The following is a 23,093-nucleotide window of genomic DNA, read 5'->3' on the forward strand; positions in this document are numbered from 1 at the left end:
CTGTCATTGCACAGACGACGCAACGCGTAGAAAACTATGCGAGAGAAGGGTCTGGTTTCACCTCGAACGACGTCCAATGTGTCGACTTAAAGCTAACGCGGTTAAAACCGAAGCGGATAGGGTGCACGATCGAGCTTCCCGAAATGTTGAAAAGAAAAACAAAGACTCTCACAAACGTCAAACTTCCACCGAATCACGAAAACGAGTGTTTCAAATATAGTGTGCTGTCACTCTTGCATCCGTTGAGGAACAACCCAAACGATTATGTCAGATACCACAAATACATGAATCCTTCAAATCCGGAGACGGGTGTAACGTACTGGCCGCCCTGCTTCACAGTCACTTACGAAGACATTTCCCTGTGGGAGAGAAAAAACAAAATCTCTGTGTACATCTACATGTTCGACGAGCAGGCGAATTCCTGCTCCATAAAGCTAAAGTCCATCTGCTCGAGGTTAGGGGGCATTTCTATGGCATTAAAAAATGTAGCACTTTCATGGAGCGAGGTGACTATTTTTATTGCGAGAAATGCACGAGCGGTTATAGGACGAGGGGGCGTTGGAGCAGCATGAACGTCTGTGTCGAGACGTCAACGAAGTGATTCTAGAAATGCCCAAAGTGGGGGAGAGCGTCTCCTTCAACAGCATAGAGTACATGCATCATTACCCTTATTTCGCGGTATTGGACACGGAGAGTGTTTTGGAAAAGGATGCGCTCGTTAAGGACGCCTCGAGTGTGCACAGGATGAGCTCGTATAGCATCGTTCTAGTGAAAAGTTGTGATGGGAAAATAATGGGCGTAGATGGTTATTTGGGACCCAACGCGGCAGAAAAATGCTTGCTCGCGGTTAAGGGATTTAGCGAACAAATCGATAGGCTGAACCGTCTTCCCTCACCGTTGGTCATGAGTGTAGGAGACCTTGTTCGACACGAGTGCGCGACGCCCTGCGAATTTTGTGGGTGCCAATTTAACCGAGATACGCGGAAGGTGTCGCATCACGACCACACCCGTTTCGTAGTGCCCGGTTCCTCGAATTTTGTCGCGACGCTGTGTGATACGTGTAACCTTACGTGTCGTAACACCAAAGACCTCGTCGTGTGCGTGCACAACCTGCAATACGATTTGAGCTCCCTTCTCCGCCACATGCACGTTCTAAATATGGGTGAACCGTGGATCTTAGCGTCTACCACAGAAAAAATACGAGCTTCAATATTGGCGAGCTCCATTTCCGCGATACCACGCAGTTTTTCAACCTCTCGTTGTCTAACCTGGTAGAAACGCTGCTCGCCAGCGGTGGCGAGAGCGCGTTTCATTGCATTCGTCAAATGTTTGGTAACCGCTTCCGTCGGCTTCTCAAGAAGGAGATTTACTCGTACACCTTCGTCGACTGTTTCGAAGGCTACAATTTACCCACGCTACCACCAAAAGAAGCTTTCAAAAGTGACCTGAACGATGAAGAGATCACGGACGAGGACTATCAGTACGCCCTCGAGATTTTCGAATTGTTCGAACATAAGAACCTAGGATATTACACGCGTCTCTACGTCACGCTCGACACCTGTCAGCTGTGCGATGTCGTACTGTATTTCAGAAAGATTGCGCTAGAGACAGATGGGATAGATATCTTACGCACTGTGTCCCTTGCCCGTTACGCATGGAGCAGCGGTCTGAAGCTCACCAAAGTCAAACTCGAGCTCATAAGCGACCAAGAGATGTACGAAACGATCGAGAAGGGAATCAGGGCAGGCATTTGTAACAGCTTCCACAGATACTGTCGGGCTAATCACGAGGATTGCGACGATTACGACCCCCAGCAAGAAATGACTTTTATCCAGTACCTCGACGTGAACAGTTTGTACCCGTAAGCGATGACTTTCCATCTCCCAACAGGGGGCTTTGAGTGGGTCGATCCTTCGAGGTGGAGCGAGATCGATTTTCTCAACATTCCTCACGATTCGGAAGTGGCTTACGTCTACGTGGTAGACTTGACGTATCCAGAAGAACTGCACGCTCTCACCAGGGATTTTCCCCTCAGGCGAAAATTTTTTGAACTGGTACCAGTTGAACTGTGTTATCGAACAGGGACCAGTTCAACCGGTCCCAGATCAACTGGTACCAGTTGGGACAACTGGTCCCTTTCGATAACACAGTTCACCCAGTCCCAGTTGCAACCAGTTGAGACTGGGACCGGCCAGAAACCAGTTGGGCCAACTGATACCAGTTGATTGAACTGGTCCCTGTTCGATAACACAGTTCGCCCAGTCCCAGTTGCAACTGGACCAGTTCAACTGGGACTGGGCGAGCTGTGTTATCGAACAGGGGCCAGTTCGATAAACTGGTACCAGTTGGCCCAACTGGTTTCTAACCAGTCGCAGTCTCAACTGGAACTGGTTGCAAACCTCATTGTTGAGCTGGGACCGGTTGAAGTGGCTTCACTTAGAGCGGCCTGTTCGGACAGAGGTTAGCTTGTATGTAACCGGTGCCCCTTTGCAGGATCGCTGTTCCCAGCAACGGCAGATCCAAAGAACTGCAATGCAAAATTGTATTTTATTTGTAGTCAAACATTACACATATTTTAATGTACATGTAGCGTAACTATAATGTAATTAAATTATAACAGTAGATGAACTACAGAGTTACATGGAATATATAATACTTCATGGTTGATTGGTCCCTTGCTTGACTGCCTTGTGGACATCTTGAATCATTCAACAAAGTATTTGAGATGTTCTTAATAGCACACGATGGATCGATATTTTCCTTTGAGCCCCAGCAGCTTAAGGTTTCTGGAAAGTTGAAAAGGCAAAAGTGAATATGCATTTAATTACAATATGCAATTGTAGTGTGTGCCTGGACAGTCACTCAATTTGATCGGTCGTGGCCCCGGAAAGTACGCGAATCTCTCAACATTTTCGTTGTGCAGTAGTTGGACCTTTCAACTAAGAGATTCGCCGGCTTTCGGGGGCAAGGAGTACTACTCTGGCGCCCTACGCTAGTTCGACAGCATCCGTGGTGTGAAGGATCTAAAACACGAGAATGAACGAAAAAAAAAGCAAAAACAAAAACATGAATGAAAAAAGTTGCTGGTAGCGTTAACGTAAACCGGATGTTCCCAGAAAACACATAGTGATCCCGGGGACGTCCGAATTGTTGCCCAACGTCCGTCGTCCCACATTGCCAGTCCCTGGGAGGAACCGCGGACGTTTTCCTCGGATTTGCTTCTAAAAGCCGCCGGAGATCCGCCGTCGGAAGAGAGGGGGACACAAAAAGTAAAACCGAAATGATTTGACGGACCGTCGTCCCACAATGCCAGTCCCTGGGAGGAACCGCGGACGCTTTCGTCAGATATGCTTCTAAAATTCGCCGGAGATCCGCCGTCGGAGGAGCGGGGGTGGGGGGGGGACACAAAAAGTGAAACCGAAACGACAGGCTACGAGACACGTACAGACCGCCATCTGGTTGAGCGGGAACGCGCAGAAAGCGTGCGAATTGCTTCCTCTCAAAATATTTGGGTGCCAAACATCCATTATGTGAGTTATTTGTCATATGTTTTTGTTGTTACAAAGACCTTTATGGACATAAGCACCATCAGCACATTTGGGTACGAAACTATTCCCTGACCAAAACGACCAACCAAAAACCAGCCACCGGTCGAGGCGGGAAACCAGCCGTGAATGGCGTCCACATGTTGTCGTTGGCATCTTGAAGGTGATATTTTTAGCGAGGATGAGCGAAAAAGGTACCCAGGGAACACATGGTAGTCAACTAGACGTCCAGACCTGTTCTAGCCCTGCTGGAAATAGTCGCCATGATCTCATTGACTTCTCCCCGCAATTTTAATGAGATTCAATGAGAAATCAGACTGCGAATTCGTTCAACGTGTAAAAGCTGACTATTTCTCATTGACTGAAGTCGAAGTTAAGCAGGGAAGCTGCCTTCGCGAAACCGGGCTCTGCCTTGTTGTGTGGCGAAGACCACGTCACGAAGCAAGGAACCAATTGAACGAAATGGTTTAATGGTCGTCAGTGAGAAACTCTGACTTCCAATTGATTTAATGAGATCCAGCATGTTGTGCATTACAGTCTGCACCAATAGAAGGAATGAGGAATTGGTCTAATGTGTACCAATGAGAAACTGCTTTCCACTTGATTTAGTGGGATCCAACATGTTGCATGGCCGCCAATACAATAAGTGGGAAGCCAGTTGCTGAAGGAACGAGCGTAATGGTGACGAATAGTACATCATCACTCTCAAATTAAGTAATAATATAATTAGGAAGAACGCCGTACGTCCGTGTAGAACATGAACTAATTCGAGGAACGCGTCCGATTCAAACAAATGAAGCTCCAGAATACGCACCGTATCGACATATATTGCAAGCGAAAATTGAACGACAATCAGACATAGTATAAATTAATGAAGCAAATGAAAATTTATTCCGAACAAATCAACTGCGCCAGCCGTTCGCCGATGTGGCCGCTCGCAGAGGCAGAGTCCGAAGCGGGCGCGTTGTAACACGTTTCCGTGCCGCACCGCATAGTGGCTCGTCCGCGTTGAAAATAGTTCGCTACGTTATTTCAAATGTTCGTGAACATATACTCAAAAGCACATGTGCCGCGGTAAGTTCATACGCACCTATTACCTTAAGCTATTGTTTTGGCATTCGTATAACATTCCAGTGCACGGGAGTCCAAGCGTTTCCTCAAATCTTCAACGGATTAGTCAGTCTGTTACGGAATGCCGAGGTGTTTGGATGCGCGCCTTGTCCCGCCGTGGCTCACAAGCAGTTGACGTATTTCGGGCGTCATTTGGAGGATTTTTCCCATTTGTAAGGTATGTAATCGATGTTAGAAACATGCCCGTTCTTTCTACACAGTCTCACATGTTTTATGCCTGTTCGTAGGCATTACAACCGGTGATGGGAGGAGAGCGAAATGTGCAGTCGGTGTTACCTCCCGCGCTGTGAGCAACGGTATGTAATATATTTGACTCCCACTCACACTGACATGCTGCTGTTCTTGTATCTTTTAAAAATTGTGTTTCTCGAAGGTTAGGCTGGTGCGACGCAGCTGGCATAGGCATTTGTCAGCAGGTGGCCAGAACGGAATCTTACCGAAGTTGGATGGGATTAGTTTTCACGCATGAAACGCAAGCTGGACAGGACATCGCGAATCACCTACGAAGCACAGAAGACCATGATGGTTGAGTGCTTCAAGACCTTCTGTTTTGTTCGTCGACGCTGTACGGACGTTGGGGACACATCACTATGAAGTTACTGATTGTGGATTTATTTTGTGCGTGTTGGTGATGGACAGTATGCTTTCAAAACATGTAAGTTCTGAATGGAGTTTTTACTATTGTTGTTCACTGTCTTGCTAGCGGTTTTTAACTGATTGGTGAATATTCACACTTTTGAACATTTGAAACATTTGAAATAACTTTCACCTTTGTATGTCCCACTTGTAATATTTTACTATCTACTGTATTGTGATGTATGAAGAAATAAATGTGCACGCAGAAACGGCATCTAGTGTAACTCCTTTTTACAGCAAAAACATGCGTTCTGCTCATTCGATGCAGCAGAATCGAATGTTATTACACATTGAAAAGGTGAATCGTCAATGAGAATTTCCATGTGACTTTAATGGGGAAAATCTGGGCTACAGCACATTGGCCAATGGTAAACTAGACCGGCCTCCAATGGGTGTGATTAAGCGTGGTTCCACTTCATCCCCATTGACATTTACAGTGATTTCTCTTTGAAACCCACTAAATTCCAGTAGTTTTCAATATGGTATTTGTCCAAAATTGTCGATTCCGAATGGGAAATTTTGGCTCCTTTCAATGAGAATTGTAAATGTGATATCCACTTAAACCGAATGAGATTTCTGGGCTATTTTGAATTGGACTATTTCCAGCAGGGTAGCCCTAGACTTTAGGGATAGTGCCCAAACTAGACGTTGACTAGACGTCTAAAAGTCTTACCATTATTTAGACGTCTAAAATTAGTGATTTACTAGACATCTTGTAGACATTTAGTAATTGACGTCTAATTGTAGACGTCTTGTAGCTGGCCTTGTATGTACCACATATTAGAAATCATCAAGATTTTTGTTTTATTAGCTTTTTAAGAGGTGTGAACACATTCACACATCAAATACAGTCACTATATTATAAGAGGTGGTTCTAAGCTTAGCTTTCAGGCTTACAAAACTGAAGTTCAATTGTTACAAAACATATGCAGGAAACTGAATTACTTGATGGCAGAGTTAACATAATTGTGGTGTTCAAGTTGTCCGTGAACCGGCCCTGGTGAGTGAGTCTGTTCGCCTTCTGATCCCGAGATCGCTGGTTCGAACCCGGCCAAAAACAGCAGCAACTTAGTGCCAGGATACAGGTTGCTTAGACATGCCATCTTCCACAAGGGACATTAAATACGGTGTGTTGTGTGGTGAGCTTTCATTGCACATTTAAGGACACTCAGGTGGGCAATCCACAGACCGACTGCTGTGGCGTCGCTCATGATCTCAGTTGTCTCGCAATGTAAACCCCAATTGTTATTAAGTCTTCCATGCTGGTATTTGTCCACAAGAGTCGTCACAAGAAATCTAGAAAATGTAGCCAAATGCAGAAAGAGAACTGGAATTAGGAGGGCCATCCAAAAATAAGTTTCCCGATATTTGTTATTCAAAGGAAACACCACTAGGACAAACTGAATGGTGTAGTAGTTGGGTGTGACATCCCGGCACTGCAGATGTTGGTTAATGGAGTGCCGTTCACCTAATATGTCAGGCATTCAAGCATGGATGTAATATTTCCGAGTACGTCTGACTATCCTAGTACGGAAGAGTTATCCTATTTTTCGTTAAAGAATAAAAGAGTGAAAGAGTACTTTAGAGAATATCCACTGACAGTTAACACCTGTTTATACAAAACACTTTACAGGCATTGAAATGGTGTGTCCTCTATACAGGGTCGTGAAAATCTGCACAATGAACAGTACAGTGGGAGATCAGCTATAACACCACGAAACGACGTTTCTTTTCTGAAATTCCGAGAATTGTTAATGGAGACTGGCGGGTCACTGGTACTGCACTCTGATACTAATGAGAACAAATTTCCTTCAGCATGGTCAACGAAAGTTATGCGAGATGGGGGCCACATTTGCTCGGTAACGTTTGTAAAGAGCAACGAATGAATGCAGCTTGCATTTTCCTTCAATGGTATCAAGATGGTCAAGATGAATTTCTTGGAACAATTTTTATTAATGAAACCTGGATGCATTATGCAAGTGCTGAGACAAAATACCATAGGAAGTCATGGTGGGTGCCCGGTGAAAGCATTCTGAAGGAGGTCAAACTCGCGTTTTCGTCTGGAAAGGCTATGCCGACAATGTTTTAGGACTATCATTGTGTGCAACTTGTAGATTATCTCACATGCACAATGACAGTAAATGCAGATGTACTGCGAGATCCTGGGAAAGCGTCAAACTACAATGAAACAAAAACGCACAGGACTTGGAAGGGTGTAGTACAACCACGTCAACGCTGTCTGCACTCGTCTTGAAAGACTCGGGATTTGTTCCAGAAATTCATCTGGAAATTTGCCAAAGAGAGAAAAAGTACACAAGCGAGCTGGTACAACGTTGAAATAGGAAGCATCACCTTGAGCATGAGGAGAATGAAGTATACAGGAGACCCACAAACGTGAGTTTCCTTTTCGTGGGCTTCCTGTATACTTCGTTCTCCTCGTGCTCAAGGTGATGATTCCTACTTCAATGAAAATTTGCCCAATCTGCTGTTCCATCTTCCTCTCAAAGCACCCCTCGGCAGTCACCAATTCGCAAGTGATCATGAAACACAAATTGATCAGGTGAAATGCAAAGTGAATGCCTCACTTTGTAAACAGGGCATAGCATGGCACAGACAACGTATTGAATACTTGGTATCACAGTATCAAAAATGTTCAGCTAAATAAGGTGACTGTGTTAGGGAGTAACGTTGAGCTCTAATCTGTACATAAATTTTTTCAATGTTGTGCTATTATAGGTTTATTATTTTGATCACAGCAGAGGAACTTTTGTTGGATGATCCTCATACATGAAGGAAATTCCTTATTCTCTTACTTTCCATCACACGTGTGTGGAGCAGCAAGTACAATCTGTTTGCAAATGATCATACTGAGGTAATAAAACTGGACTCTGCAACAACCTTCAGAAACTATGCAAGGAATGGACCACATTAACTTTGTCCAATTATATTATGACCAAATGGATAGTATGTAGTCTTTCATGTTATGTGAGTTGTATGCCCATATATTGTAACAAAAGATCAGTCAAATGAAGGCAGTCTGACTGAGGTATGTAGATAATTTAAATAATGTCCATACATATGATGATTCGAGTGTTTTTGGCTCACTGACATGCATATACACTGACAGCATCCACAACTATAAGACATTACCAGAATCTAAGTGCTGTGAAGTAATATTTTATTTTACTGAATATATATCTTTTTTTCTTAACGGAAGCCCGCATTTGTTCGGGGCAATGTTTTTTGAACTAGCGTTCCTGATGGCGTTACCGTTGCTGGTAAATGTAAATTTTGTACGAAGTAACTCCCCTGCACCAACACCTTAGCACCAACTGCTACACCAACTTAAAGAAATCAGCAACTAAATTATTGAATCACTGAAACGTCAATAAAAAAGTCGACGACGCCGACGAATCGTGCAGCGCAGCACTATAAACCATAGCTCCACAAACACAGAAGCACTTTGCACGTACTGTGGGCAGCAGATAGCAGATGTTTGTTTACTGCACATAACGTTTTCCCACAAGCTACACAGCTGCAGCAGTAAAATGGAATCTGACGTGACTCAGGGATTTCAGAACCCTTCAAAAATCTTGAAACTGCCCATGGTATCTCTTTGAAACCACTGAACAGGCAATGCGCTACATATTAGGCACACCTGTAGCTCAGTAGCAAAGGCACTGATAAAATGTGTGCAAAAAGAACAGCGATTTTCAACACATACATCACAAAATACGACACTCGTCGCTGCAACAACGATGGCGATTGCATAATGATGATGATGTTGGTGTAACTTCCGCTGGATTGGCATATGTGTTATTTAACATTTAACCTCCACCACCCAATTATAATGAACGGCCACGGAAATTAAAGATATTACAAAAAATAAGTACTCAATAAGCACGAGCTAAAGCAATGGCAATGACGCCTGCCCGTCTACCCAATCACCATCCATCATCCATCCATCCAACCAGTTTGAACCAGTTCAGTTTCAACGGTTGAAACTTCAAACTTTCCGGACGCGCAACGGGTAGCAGTTGGGGTCTTCGCGGCTGCATTCCACTGGTTGTTATACGAAAATCTTTCGAAGTTCTAATCTCCCGCGCGTTTTCTCTTGCAATTTTTGAGCATAGCGAGAACGTACGCCGTGCTGTCCAGTGATAAAAGCTGTTGAGCACAGCAGAGCTCCCAGAGTACTGTGGTGGACAACGTTTCTTTGTTCTCTGGCTTTCAAGTTTAAGGGGTGAGTTCACTCTTCATTAAAGTTTGTGCCTGTTTCTGTGCACCAAATCGCATGTAGTAGAGATGCGTGGCATAATATTGGAATATCGTTTCCTTTATTTCGGCTTCGTATCACCGATTGAAACATATTGGAAGTGTGGGTTGACCTGACTGCACTTGCATTCAAAGTAGTGATTAACGTTGTATGTTCGGCAGTACAACGTTTCATTAAGTGCCTTGGTTCGTCTTTGTGCTAAAACAAATACGGTATAACTAATTAACCATCGAGATTAACGAGTTTTCGATGACTGTTGAAGTCTTGAGTAAACGAAAGTCGACAGTTACGGTTTGCAGGGCGGACATGCCGGAACATAAATGCTGGTTAGTTCATTGTCATGTCAGCCCGACTTCGGTTGTTGCATTTTTCGCTGGTAGTGAAACTACACACTGAAAATTTTGCGCAAGTACTTTTGTTTGCATATCATGGTTTCATAGCAACTGGGTTTTTCTTTTTATAGGTGCTTGGACTATCTTGCATCGGTGGATATGAAAATAGTGGTAACCTACCCTACGAAACAGCTGTTTGCACATAAGCTTAACAGTTCCCTGTGAGGTGAGGGGAAGCAGTTGTCACTGACGTGTGACTGTGTTGTCCTCCAATGTTCCTGATGTTCGATGTGCCCCCTAATCTTACTCTGGAGGGTGCCTCTTTAAATTTTTTTGTCAACAAAGTATTGCAAATATAGTTGGTTGAAGACTCTAACTGCTTTCCATTTACATGGTTGTCTTGTGGTTAACGAAATCGAACTTTTTTTCAGATGCTGTGAAAGTCAGCAGGGAAGTGCGATGTAGAAGAAACGACTGCCAGAAGCTTGCTAAGGAACCGCACAACCTGTGTGGGCAGCAGACAAAATATTCATCAAACGGTACAAAACTAGTATTTTTGTGCTTGGTCGTTTTGAGACATCCTTGGTATTGTATGGAGAACAGCGTGACTATGTCATTCCGTCTTACTTCACCCAAACAGCTATCTGGTAGTAGTGCAAGATTTGAGTTCCTAAAAGGTTTATTCACTGAAGTCACCTCAGCGCCATACTATAGGTCCCGCAATGTTTAGTCCTTGCATTTGTTTGCTGCATTATGCTTTTTAGGTGACTATTAACACCAAAAATATGGAAATTGCTCAGACATTCTACAAATCACAGAGCAACAAGTTTTAGACACCAGATATACGGTGAGTATAATATGGGTAACAGCTTGACTGAAATCTACAATAGGGCCGATGGCAGCAAATCTGCCTGCTAGCGACAGTGGCGGTCTCCTGCGGATGACGTCATGTGAATAAACTTGTATACTACTTGTACGTACTTATAATATTTGACGTGGTGATACAGCTCTTGCTTTGTATTGTCTTTTATAATATACACAGTGTTTATTTTTATCCTGTACAGAAGTTTTGCACCAAAGTTATGAGAGCAGCACAGATGTTGTTTTAGCGTAATGGAGTGATGGAAGTGCTGCGCCAATCATGGAGTGCTTAGCAGTCGCCTGCTCGACCAGGTAAGGTCCTGTGTCACGAGAAAACGCCTGTCACATTGATGTACTTTCACAGCGAAAGCTGTTACATCCTCATTTCCCTGAGATCCTGGCAGCGTCCGCTAGAGCCCTGTGCAGATAAGATTTTTAGCATCCGCGTACACGTTATCCGATCCGCACCGTTGCATACACAACCGTTTAGATCCGCAAGTTTCGAAGGACGCGTAAACACAGCCGGAAGAATGTTGGTATAATTTCGGATGCCTCCATGCTCTCATGGCAGGACTCATGGCGACAAGCAAAGGTAAACCTTTCAACAAACGCGATATGGAGATACTTCTGGAACGCTTCCTCACCAGTGCTGGTGTGGACGCCAAAATGCCTTCTCTCCCGTCTTGGCCGTGCATGGTCAAAGGTGAACCCGGACATGCGCTCGCTGTCGGTGCGCAATACAAATAAATTGCTAGTAGAAAAATTACAGCATGCGGTATATCTGCATCCGACCTCGAGCCATCCGATCCGCACACCGCAGAAAGTGATAAATTCTCATCCGAATCCGCAAGTATCTTACGGATATCCGCTTCCATCCGCGGATGGTGCAGGGCTCTAGCGTCCACATCAGGTAGTGACGCGCAAACAGATTTTCAGCTGTTGCTGCAATTTGTGTTGTGTAGCTGTAACAGTTCTGTGATTTTTGTACGTGCAGCTTCTTTTCTTTGTGTCTCTCAGATCAGTGTTGATACAGCTTTTGCTCTTATGTGGCCAGACAAGCATCCCGTGAAAGAGTGTGCATAGCCACTAAACAAACTAGTTAGAACTAGCAGGCTACATAATGCTTTCTGACATGTTTTGTTCTATTTTCTAGCCACAGTGAGTCATTGGAGGCAGTGCTGCAGCACCAACAATCACTCGTTGGAAGAAAGGAATGAGGTGGCCATCAACACCCTGCTGCCAGTCCAACACTCCTCAGTCAAAACACAAGACGCCTGCTTGGCGACAAAGTCAATCCAGTTTTAGACAAGAGTTTTGTACTGTAGACTTCGTGTGTGGTTTACTGCGAATAAATGTTTATGCTGAGATCCGTGTTGCTATCAATTATATCATATTTCTGCATGAATGCATGCCAGGACGGTAGCAGGACTAGTCATGGTCAAAAGTAGGTCTAAAGGTGGCTAAAGTAAGGTACAGGAAATGTATAACCCTAGACCTGTCGCCTGAATGGAGGGATAAAATTGGTCTAGCTGTAGACTTCATGTCTAATACATGGTTAAGTGTCTGACCCTGTTCCAGACATCCAGGTCAAAAGAGTGTCTAAATCACGGCTAGGTACATAGACATCGGATGTCTAGGGCTAGGTGGCGTAACGTTAGACGTGTTATTTGACGTCTAGTGGAGGGATACTAGACATTTGGTCTAATTGCCTAGACATTCTATAGACATTCCTTATCTCTTTTTTTAGACGTCATTTAGACGTTTACTAGCCCACCATGTGCTCCCTGGGTAAGTTTTGTGGTTTAAACGTCACGATCACACGCAATTTGATGCCGTATGTTTTAGATCGGCGCCACGGGACCTATATATATGCCTGTTGAGATTTCTGTCGGGCTGCAGACAGACTGTCGGTTGCCATTCACTGGCGAAAGAAGAGTTTTAAGTTCGGTGCATTCTGTTCAGACTGGTTAGTATGTCAAAGTGGAGTAAATCTACGTTGCGTAGACATGTGCGGCAGTGTGTAGAGAACAGTTTGTCGATGTGTAATGCAGCCAACGAAAGCCCAGGATCACCACCGGCTCCCACTGCCGGCTCTCCTCGTGATGTTCCGCAACAGTCATTCCGTATGGTCGAGGCGAACACCACTCATGATTTACCTACGGAGATGGCAGCTCACGATTTATCTTCGGAGATGGTTTCTCACGATTTCCCTTCGGAGATGGTTTCTCATCGCCTCTACACGTATCAACTTCAATCCGTAGAGGAGGCCAACGAACGAACTATATCATCTGAAAGCCATACACCCATTTCAGAACAACCTTGCACTGTTATTGAGGGTTCCAACAGTGACAGTACAGAGGACGCATTTAATGAAATCCTTCGGGCGTGGGCTTTGCATTCGAGTGTGACTCATACCGATCTTTCTTCGTTACTGAGGGTATTGCGAACTCATCCCTCTCTGTCTTCCCTGCCCGCCTGCGCAAGAACGTTACTCCGAACTCCTCGAAGTGCGACCGGCGTGCAGGAAATGGGGAATGGGAAATACTGCCACTTTGGACTCGCTTCTGGCCTGCAGTACGAGTTAGAAGGGCTACAAAATGTCCCAGACACCATTTGCATAAATATAAACGTTGATGGGCTGCCCCTCGCCAAAAGTTCAACAGATCAGTTCTGGCTCATTTTGTGCCTCGTCACAAACTGTGGACAAAGTACGCCTTTCCCTGTCGGTGTCTTCTTCGGAAAATCCAAGAACCTATGTGCAAACACGTTTTTGAGGCCATTTGTTTCAGAGCTTAGTGAAATACTCGCGAATGGAGTGGCGGTCAGTGCAAAAACAGTGGCAGTTAAGCTGGATGCAATAGTGTGCGATGCACCTGCCAAAGCATACATTCTTGGCATCAAGGGTCACAACGCGTATGCAAGCTGCACAAAATGCGTAACACAAGGGGAGTACCAGCAGGGTCGTGTGTGTTTTCCTCAGCTGGATGCTGATGCAATGACAGACGAATGTTTTCGCTGTGGCACCTTTGAGCAGCACCATGTCAGTGAGACTATTTTAAAGGAACTGCCTATAGATATGGTACGACAGGTGCCTTTAGACTACATGCATCTCGTGTGTCTAGGTGTGGTCCACAAGCTCCTGACTTTGTGGTTCAAGGGTGACAGATCGTATCGACTTGGGAGAAGCACCAAGGACCGGATCTCCCTCGAGCTTCTGAGAGTGGAACCTTACGTGTGCTCGGACTTCTCCAGGAAGCCTCGTACTCTCACTGAATTAGACAGGTGGAAGGCCACAGAATATAGAACGCTGTTGCTCTACACTGGCCCCCTTGTGTTGTTGTCCAGAATACCAAGCCACCTCTATGCAAACTTCATGGTGCTGCATACTGCGGTCACCATTTTGTGCAGCCGCAGTCTTACTGAGCAATATGCAAACTATGCACACCAACTTCTTGTACTTTTTGTTCAGGTGTTCACGACACTGTATGGACCGCACATGGTTTCCCACAATGTTCACAACCTCATTCACCTAACCAGTGATGTCCGTGAGCATGGCCCTCTCGATAAGTGGAGTGCATTTCCATTTGAAAACTATATGCAGACGCTGAAATCTATCATCAGGAAACCAGATCGTCCACTTGAACAGCTTCACAATCGTACAATGGAACGTCGAAAGCTGCCAAAACAGCACAAGCATACCAGTCTGGATGTGAAATGTTCCATCATCCACACAGGAGGTCCACTTCCTTTGAACTGCAGTGGGTCCCAATACAAAAAGGTTGTGGTACCAGGAAGGTTCACCCTGCGCACACAAAAGAGGGACAACACATGTGTGCTGCAGGACGGATCAATAGTTCGTATTGAGAACCTCGTGTGTACTGATAACTCAGGCGAGGTCCTTGTCATTGGAAGAAAGTTCGTGAACCCTGGTGACCTCTACGTTTATCCTTGTAGGTCATCGAAGTTTGGAATACACTCCTGCCGCACATTGTCATCCTTGGGTTGCTGGCCATTATCCCGTGTTGCCCTAAAATGCATTCGATTGCCGTTCAGGGACCGCTTCGCTGTCTTCCCTCTTATCCATACCAATGTGAACTAAGGTTTGAAGATTCAAGCTTGTAAATAATGACTTGTTATTTAATATGTACAGGACCACTCATGTTCCGAGTCGTTTCCTCCTCATCCATGCTCACGTGAACTGTGTTTGAAGCCACTGCTTTGTACAGAGTATGTTGATTTTTATTTTTGCATAGGGTCATTCCCATTTCGAATTATTAAGTTTACTGAAGAAGGCAGTGCCATCGCACTTGTACATGCCAGTTGGAAACGTGACGGGAAATGCGCATGGCCAAATGAGAAAAACCCGAGGCGCCTCGAGCAGATGGTCTTGAGAGGTGCGGAACCCCAGCCTGACTGGCAGCTGCATGACTGCATTGAAGTTGCAAAATTTGGTATGATACTGCTAATCTGCCTTTGTGATGTTGCAGTCTCGGGTTACAACTAATTAATTAATTTTCTTTTTTTTTTCAAGACACCTATAAGGAAGCACGAATAAAGCTGCGGTGTGCTGAAGATACATCTGATATCTGCAGTGACCGCGAGTACGGCCGAGGAAAAAGGAAGAAGAAGCGCAAAGTATGGTCTGATGAATCCCACGAGGTCAGCAGTTTCTCAGATGACGACGATGGCAATTACCAGACATCCGTTCTCCCGCGACCACCGACACCGCCTGAGACAGCATTTCTTGGTTCGCACTGATGAGCACATTTTCCTGCAACATATAGTTATTTTTTTAAACCTTTTCTAAAGATGGCTGTCAGATCTCCCAATGTAGATTATATGTTCACATCTCCTAACCCAAAATTCAAAATTATAGGTTTATACCCCATGTCTACACCAACAGCTGAACCGGTTCTTCAAAGCTACGTACAGGTCGCTAATTGTGGCAGAGGCTCCTATGAGCAGTTGCAAGGTAGTTGACTTTTTGTCGGTCGATTTAAACAGATGGTATTGCACCTATGGGCCCCATAAAAAGTTGCAATGGTGTCACACCTTGCTTTTGCTATATTTCAGCCTGTCCATCGCTTGTTGGCGGTTCCGCACGTCCCAGGCCCTCATCTCAGCCACAGCCTTCACGTCTGCCTGCCTCCTCGCAACACCAGGGTGAGTAACAAATAGACTGCAATTTCAAAGGTGTGTAAAAGCCACGAGGTGCCCTAAAGTACGCAGTGGACAACCACCAAGCTCTACCTCGCACGCACATGAAACATCGCATCACGAACTCTCAACATCCCAGCAATGGCCGTCTACCAGTTTGCCGGCACGTCGCGGTGGGTAACAGTAGGCAGCATACTCAATGCAGTGCAAAATTATTGCTTCTGGATTTCATGACGTGTATACTATGTGCAACCACCAGACTCAACATCAGGTCCGTCCACAGAAGCAGCATGAATTCTCGTCATCGCAACCATGGTTGCCGCGCCCACCTTCATTGCAGCATCAGGGTGCGTACAGGCAACAACATGCCCAAAACAATAGAAAGTCGATATCCAAGAAGGTACTGGGTTTCTTGACACACGCTATATTAAACCACCAGGCTCTATACTGACCTTGCCCTCAGAAGGACCTGAAGCACTGCAACATGAACCTTGGTCAGCTGAGCCATGGCATCTGCACACTGGCGGTACAACCCAGCATCAAGGTAAATGACGGCTGCAGTGGGCAGCTTGTTCTTCAGTTACAATGCTATTTTTATATGGAACAAGGTAATGGCTTCCATGGTGGGTGCGAAAGACAGCCACTAAGTGCCACAAGTGGCCCACCATTGCACTGTTGTGAAACGCCACCGCAGACATTGTTGCAAGCTCAGTCATGGGACCCTTCTCCTCGTGGGGCTTCTGAGGAACAAGGTATTTGGACCTGGGGTATTCTCATAAAACTAAAGTGGCACTCCTTATCTCGTGTTGAGTTGTGATTGGCCAATCGTTGCCAAGTCACCAATCACAGCTCAGCACGGCATAAAGAGCCTCACTTTAGTTTGACGTCAATGCGGCCCTTGGACTGCTTTGGCAATTACGCTGCTTTCCACTAGGTGTCAGGGGCCAAAACACGAAGCACCAACGAGCAGCAGATCGCACATCAAGCCACGCGTACCAGAACTTAAGCTCAGGTAATGTAGGCATTGCCTGTTATACTGCTCAATTGAGCTGCCATCTTTCTGCGTTTGCTTCATGAATATACTATTTTGTAGGATACTGTCAGGAAACACTAACACTTCTGCACACCATAAGGCTAGTGCAGCAAAAGCAAAGTGAGCAGTTGCTGGTCATTATCAGCAAGCTGAACAGCAGCACCACTGTTGATCAACTGTCGACTGCAAGCTGCTTCGATGAGCAGATTAAAACTACAGAGGAGCTCATGGCCTTCGAAGAGGAGCTAAAGAACAACCCTGAGAAAAGAAACCAACTTGTAAGTTTGACATGTCTTGTTAATTTGTCTACGTAACAGATATTGGCATTCGTACAATTTGAAGTGATTTAGGTCGAGGAGAAATCCAGTCATCCGCTAGACCACAAAATGAGAGAAAGCCTTAGTGGAAAGCCGCCGATATTTCAGACAGGGGCTGTTCTTCTGGGCCCCGAAGAGGAACAGTCTCTGTACGAAATATTGGCGGCTCTCCACTGAGGCTTTCTCTGAGTTTGCAGTGATTTAGTAGTACACTGAATTCAGTGTCTCTGTGGCAGGTTAAAGCAGCAGCATATAAAAAATGGGAGCTTTCTTCAATGCCAGCGGTGTGCTCACACAACATAGTAAATAATTTTTGCTGTTGTTATCATTCATAACATAAATCATCCTAACCTTTTTAACCTAAGCTTTTAAATGTTGCAAACTATTTATACTTCAAGAACATGAACTGTATCCTATATGACTTATGACCTGTGATACATGACCTTTAGCATATGACATGTTTTATTATCAGGTTGCTTGGTGCCAGTGAACCAACAGCAAGCTGAAAAGGAAGGTACTATGAAAAACGTAGAAAAAGCTGCACAGTCATGGTTGCGTCATGCCCCTGATACCTACAAAAAGCAACAAGCCAAAGCAAGTGGAGAAAGTGCCAGTCAGCAGTAAACATGTTGCGGGCACCACATTCAGCATACAGACATTGAGCCAGTCTCATCCGTGCCTTCCATGACGTTAACATATACTCACGCTGAGTGTATGTTTGTGTGTGTTTGAACTGTATTCTTACCTGTTGACCTATTTTACATTGTTGTTTGTGAGGTGTATAGCTGACACTGTAGTTGTGGCACTTCCTGACCTTTGTTGCTTTTGAGCCACAAAGCTTACGATCACAACACAGTGAGTTGTCACCAGGTCAGTTGCACTGTGAGTCGTGCAGCTGTTGTGGAAGCTGTTGCCATCGTGGAGAATATCTCAAGCACAGTATTTCGTAAGCTTGTTTCAAAAGCAGTGCTATAAATGCACTAATGCTCACGTTGTGTTCACTTTCGCAAATTTTGCGATAGTAAAGAAATTGTGAAAAATGGTACTCGCGAACAAATGCGTTCCGTACGTCTTAACTGGCAACCTGCTCCCGAAGTCGCGAAACCATGCCCTTGACACGTCAGGTGGGACACCATTGATCTACGTTGGTTAGTGCCACTGATATGCTTTTTATTTACATTTCATGATTCCATTACTTCTCTTCCAAATGTTCTGACAGTGGGCTTCTTTGCAGAAGCTCTTTATGAAATTCATAGGAGGCTCTGATGTAGGAGAGAAAACAAGCAGGATCTTGTCAAAATTGCTGTCGATCAACGTGGGCAAGGATTTCAGCCTCCATGGTACGAAAGGGAAACGAAAGTTCACCGACCTCCAGATATTGAAGCTGATGTGCGGTACGTACTATCTCCGCAGCGTTCTTTTAATGTGGCCTTTAATTCGCTGATGTGTCATTCAAATTCTGGTATTGCATTTCTATCAGACGCAAACTTCATTTTTTGTTCAACTTAAACCAAGGCGATATACCGCTTGCATGAATTCCAGCAATTACCCAATTACTGTGTGTGTGACGAGGGTACAGATTTCGACACCAATGTCCATGTATAAGTGTGGCGGCGAGGTGACAACAAGTACTGTGAACCAAAACATGTGGACCTAGATAAGCTGCCTAAATTTTCTCACCCACCGCAAAAAAAATTGTCAAATTTTCCCCACCTCACATAACCTCAAAAACTTTTTGAAAATTTCCTTCATCTCATCTCAACAGTTTTAAAAAATAATTTCCTCACCTCAAGCATCACCAGAAAAGTTGGCCTTCACCTCAGATATCTTAAGGTGAGGGTGATGGAATCCTCATGCTCATTTGCCCTCAGAGGGCGCTCACCTCTGGTCATTGGTATCATGCAGGCGCAAGGAAGGCCATAACCTTTCCATGACAGTTCTTCTGAAGCAGGTGCTCGATTGCAAGCTTTTAAATGTTGCAAACTATTTATACTTCAAGAACATGAACTGTATCCTATATGACTTATGACCTGTGATACATGACCTTTAGCATATGACATGTTTTATTATCAGGTTGCTTGGTGCCAGTGAACCAACAGCAAGCTGAAAAGGAAGGTACTATGAAAAACGTAGAAAAAGCTGCACAGTCATGGTTGCGTCATGCCCCTGATACCTACAAAAAGCAACAAGCCAAAGCAAGTGGAGAAAGTGCCAGTCAGCAGTAAACATGTTGCGGGCACCACATTCAGCATACAGACATTGAGCCAGTCTCATCCGTGCCTTCCATGACGTTAACATATACTCACGCTGAGTGTATGTTTGTGTGTGTTTGAACTGTATTCTTACCTGTTGACCTATTTTACATTGTTGTTTGTGAGGTGTATAGCTGACAACATTGTGTGTAACTGCGAACTTCCTCTGCAGCACAGAAATGCAACTGATCTACCTAACACAAAATGCGGTGCTTGTGGGTACACGGGAGCTCCTACACCAAACTAAAATTACCGTACTTTCTAAATATTGTAATGTCTTGTTAGTGTCATGTTTCTTTTTTATGCTCACTCTTACTAGTCACATTTGCACTTTCATGCCACCATATGTGCCTTGAACTCGTTCATTTTATGCAGATGCATCACAAGACAATGACTTTTTATATTGATACAACTTGGGGATGCAGTTTAGGTGCCCTGTGCGCCCAGTTGTGTTTTCTTACCTAGTCAGTTCTTTCGGTTCTTCATGTTAGAGGAATATGTACTGGAATGCCGTCCTCTGTACTTCATTTACTATTCATACAACATTGAACAAGTATGTCTTTGAGCAACAATAAATGCTCAATTTATATTGGTTAAATACCACATACTGTGATACCAATGTAAGTGACACAAACGCATGCACTGTTAGGCTTTTTGTCCAGCTTATGCAACGAATGAGAGGTTTTTATTACAGCTAGTTGAATTCAGTTTTCTGAGTTCAGAAGTCCTGCAAAGTGAATTCTCGTTTTATTCACCAGTATTGCAATGCCACTACACATTTGTCGAAAGTACTTAACGTTCCGTAACAGTTTATTAAAGTACCTGTGTAAACAAAAAATAGCCCGCCTCACCGTGTGTAGATCACTTCATTGTACAGTGTCGCTTTATTAGTTGCAGGGTATGCTACGCACGGTTTCAGTTTTGTAAGCATGCCGATCATGAACACTTGCTTTTATGGAATCATACAGTGTATTTTCAATGTAAGCTGAATACGTCACAAGCAAAACAACAAAATAATAGCTGACATTACGTTTAGAGTGTTTGTGTTCCAAGCATGCAGTACTTTTATGTTAAATACAGTGGTACAGAAAACAGAAATAACAAAAATAGCACCAATTGTTTCACCACTCTGTTTGCGAAACTCTTCATGAAGAGTGATAAAATGAACCCCGATGCTGTTTTTGTTGTATATGGAAGAAACAGATACAACATAAAGGTACCACGTGTTTCTAACGCAAACACTCTAAAGGTAACGTCAGGTATTATTTTCTTGCTTTCTATGCAAGGTATTCAGTTTCTATTGAAAATATATGATTCGTTAAAAGCTAATAATCATGATCTACATGCGTACAAGGTCTAAACCATGCGTAGTAGTAACTGGAGTACAGAACAGCTGATTTAGCAAGCAACAAGCCAGGTATGCAACATCCGAAATAAAGCCACCGTTCATCCCGAGAGTATCCCAACGAAGCATCCCTTGGACTTCCGAAAGGCACATTTTCGGAGGTTCACTCGGAGCATGTAGGGATGGGCAAGGGATGAAGTCATGCAGTCCCAGGGACAGCCGCATGATCCGAAGGCGGCAGTCCCACGGGCGTCCGCGGGACTGGTGTGTGTTATCTGGGAAGGTTCAAAATCTTCGCTCGCCTTTTTTTCACCTTTCTTTCACCTTTTTTTCTTAGAGTGTGGGGGTCCTAACCAGTTCTAATTCTAATTAAAGGGCGTCGAAACCCCACTGCATGTTGCCCGCTATACTTGGGGTCAGTAAGTGCTACATATAAGATATCCATATCAAGCTTTAGCCCAATGTCTCATTCTAGACATGTTTAGACGTCATTATCCAACCATGCGCTGCCTGGGTACATACCATGGAAGAAGGAAACAGAGGAGGAGCCCTATTGTTCTGGGGAGTGAAGTCGAGATTGTTGGCCACCTCATGGACATCACCGCTCACTTTCCCCGGCTTCGGTTACATACATCTCTCATTATAGCCTTAGTTGCTCATGCGCCATAAAAACCCGAATCATCATCATCATCATACATCTCTATGGGGACCCCAACGGATAGTTTTGGAATACTTGGAGAGGTGTGGATGTGGAGCGCCAATGCGGCCCCCAAAGTGGCGGGTGCAAGGAGTGGCTATTCAGGCAACATGTCCACCACGTGGCTACAAAGAAGCTACAGCTCATCTTCTATCCCCATGTCACTTACCTCCACAGTTCTCTGTTCTGTCGAAGAGCCGTTGGGGTGCCTCCTTTTCTTCTTTCCTCCATGGTATACACACACAACATTGCAGTCTTCACTGATCCCCCCAGTCGTGGCATATATGCAACACCAAGTTCAGCGTTCGTGGAACGATTGCCACCGCATAACTTTGCAAAGAGCCCCGAGTCATCGCTCTTGTCCTTCATTGCCGTAAGGGAGTACTACTTCTGAAAGACCCCACCTGAAGGTTCTGCATTGGCGTACCATCACTGGCTGTTCCGTTTTTCACTATTGACTATTAACTATTTGCCAACAAGGCAAAGAAGCCGCTAACCTTGGCATTCAGGTGAACTCCGAATATAAACAACAGAGAGAAATCACCACAACCCTCACCACAATCCTCTGTGTGTTTTGTCTCGGAGCCATCACTGAAAAAAATTGAAAACAGAGAAACCGTCAGGTGGAAACACCTAACGGCGAGGGTCTGGCAAGGCCCTAGTGCATATGTCGTGAGAACCTAAAAGCAGTAGTCACACAAACGAAACACTAAATCACAAGCACCACGTTCTAGCGATGGAGGTAGTGCCAGAGATAGCGCCGCCTGTGGGGACGCAAACTGTAGCAACTGGAAGGTCCGGGAACGGGATCCTGATCCAGGTCTTGAGGAGGAACCTGAACGTCTGCTTCTTCGTCCTCGGGGTCTCGGAGGTGGTAAGTCTTCAGGTCCGAGATGTGTACTCGCCCAGTTTCTTCTCGCCCGTGTCGCAGCGACGAAGCCTGTAAGTGAGGCCGGATGAGCACGCACCTACCTCGAAGGGGCCATCCCACCTATCTGCGAGTGAAGCTGCAAAGGGGCGTACGGCATCACTGAGCGGCTGAGTCCGTCGAAGGACGAGGTCACCGACGCTGTAGGTGAGATTCCGACGTCCACGGTTGTACAGGCGAGCCTGGTCCAACCTTGCGACGTCCAGATTATCCCCAGCCGTCCGAGCTGCAACGTCCAGTCGACTCCCGAGGTCCTCAGCAAACAATGAGTAAGCAGGCTGGGTGCTGCCATCCCGGAGGCGTAGAGCATTCTCCCTGTACAGGAGCCTGTGGCGATGAACCTTCGCACTCTCCAAGGTCGAAAATAAAGTTGTTGTTGTTCCACTGGAAAAGGTGCCTCTCGTCCCAAGTTCAGGAATGCCGGGGTTAAGCCTGTAGATCTGTTCACTGTTGTCCGTGCAGCGAACGCCAGTTCAGCCAGGCGAAGATCCCAATCACGGTGGTGCTGACTAGTAAAAACAACCAACATTATTTTCAGATTCCGATTAACACGTTCAGTGATGTTAGCCTGAGGGTGATATGG

The 23,093-nt window shown here is 45.0% G+C and overlaps 3 long non-coding RNA genes across 4 annotated transcripts; 2 read left to right on the plus strand and 1 right to left on the minus strand.

The window, feature by feature from the left end:
- Positions 1-6,099: 6,099 nt before the first annotated feature.
- LOC135378667 (uncharacterized) lies at positions 6,100-9,066 on the minus strand. The gene is made up of 2 exons (XR_010418519.1): positions 9,037-9,066; positions 6,100-6,608 (listed from the first exon to the last, which is right to left on the minus strand). It is a non-coding gene; the product is annotated as an uncharacterized LOC135378667 (long non-coding RNA).
- A 368-nt stretch (positions 9,067-9,434) lies between these two features.
- Positions 9,435-12,023, plus strand: LOC135378668 (uncharacterized). Of its 2 annotated transcripts, XR_010418521.1 has the most exons (5): positions 9,435-9,555; positions 10,052-10,146; positions 10,352-10,459; positions 10,985-11,093; positions 11,935-12,023. It is a non-coding gene; the product is annotated as an uncharacterized LOC135378668 (long non-coding RNA). The 2 variants fall into 2 exon arrangements; XR_010418520.1 differs by having other exon boundaries at positions 10,352-11,093.
- A 4,200-nt stretch (positions 12,024-16,223) lies between these two features.
- On the plus strand, positions 16,224-17,243 carry LOC135370854 (uncharacterized). Its single transcript, XR_010415466.1, has 5 exons — positions 16,224-16,285; positions 16,378-16,482; positions 16,547-16,690; positions 16,873-16,950; positions 17,032-17,243. It is a non-coding gene; the product is annotated as an uncharacterized LOC135370854 (long non-coding RNA).
- Positions 17,244-23,093: the final 5,850 nt, after the last annotated feature.

The sequence above is a fragment of the Ornithodoros turicata genome, chromosome 1 (genome assembly GCF_037126465.1).
Source record: "Ornithodoros turicata isolate Travis chromosome 1, ASM3712646v1, whole genome shotgun sequence".
Classification (NCBI taxonomy): domain Eukaryota; kingdom Metazoa; phylum Arthropoda; class Arachnida; order Ixodida; family Argasidae; genus Ornithodoros; species Ornithodoros turicata.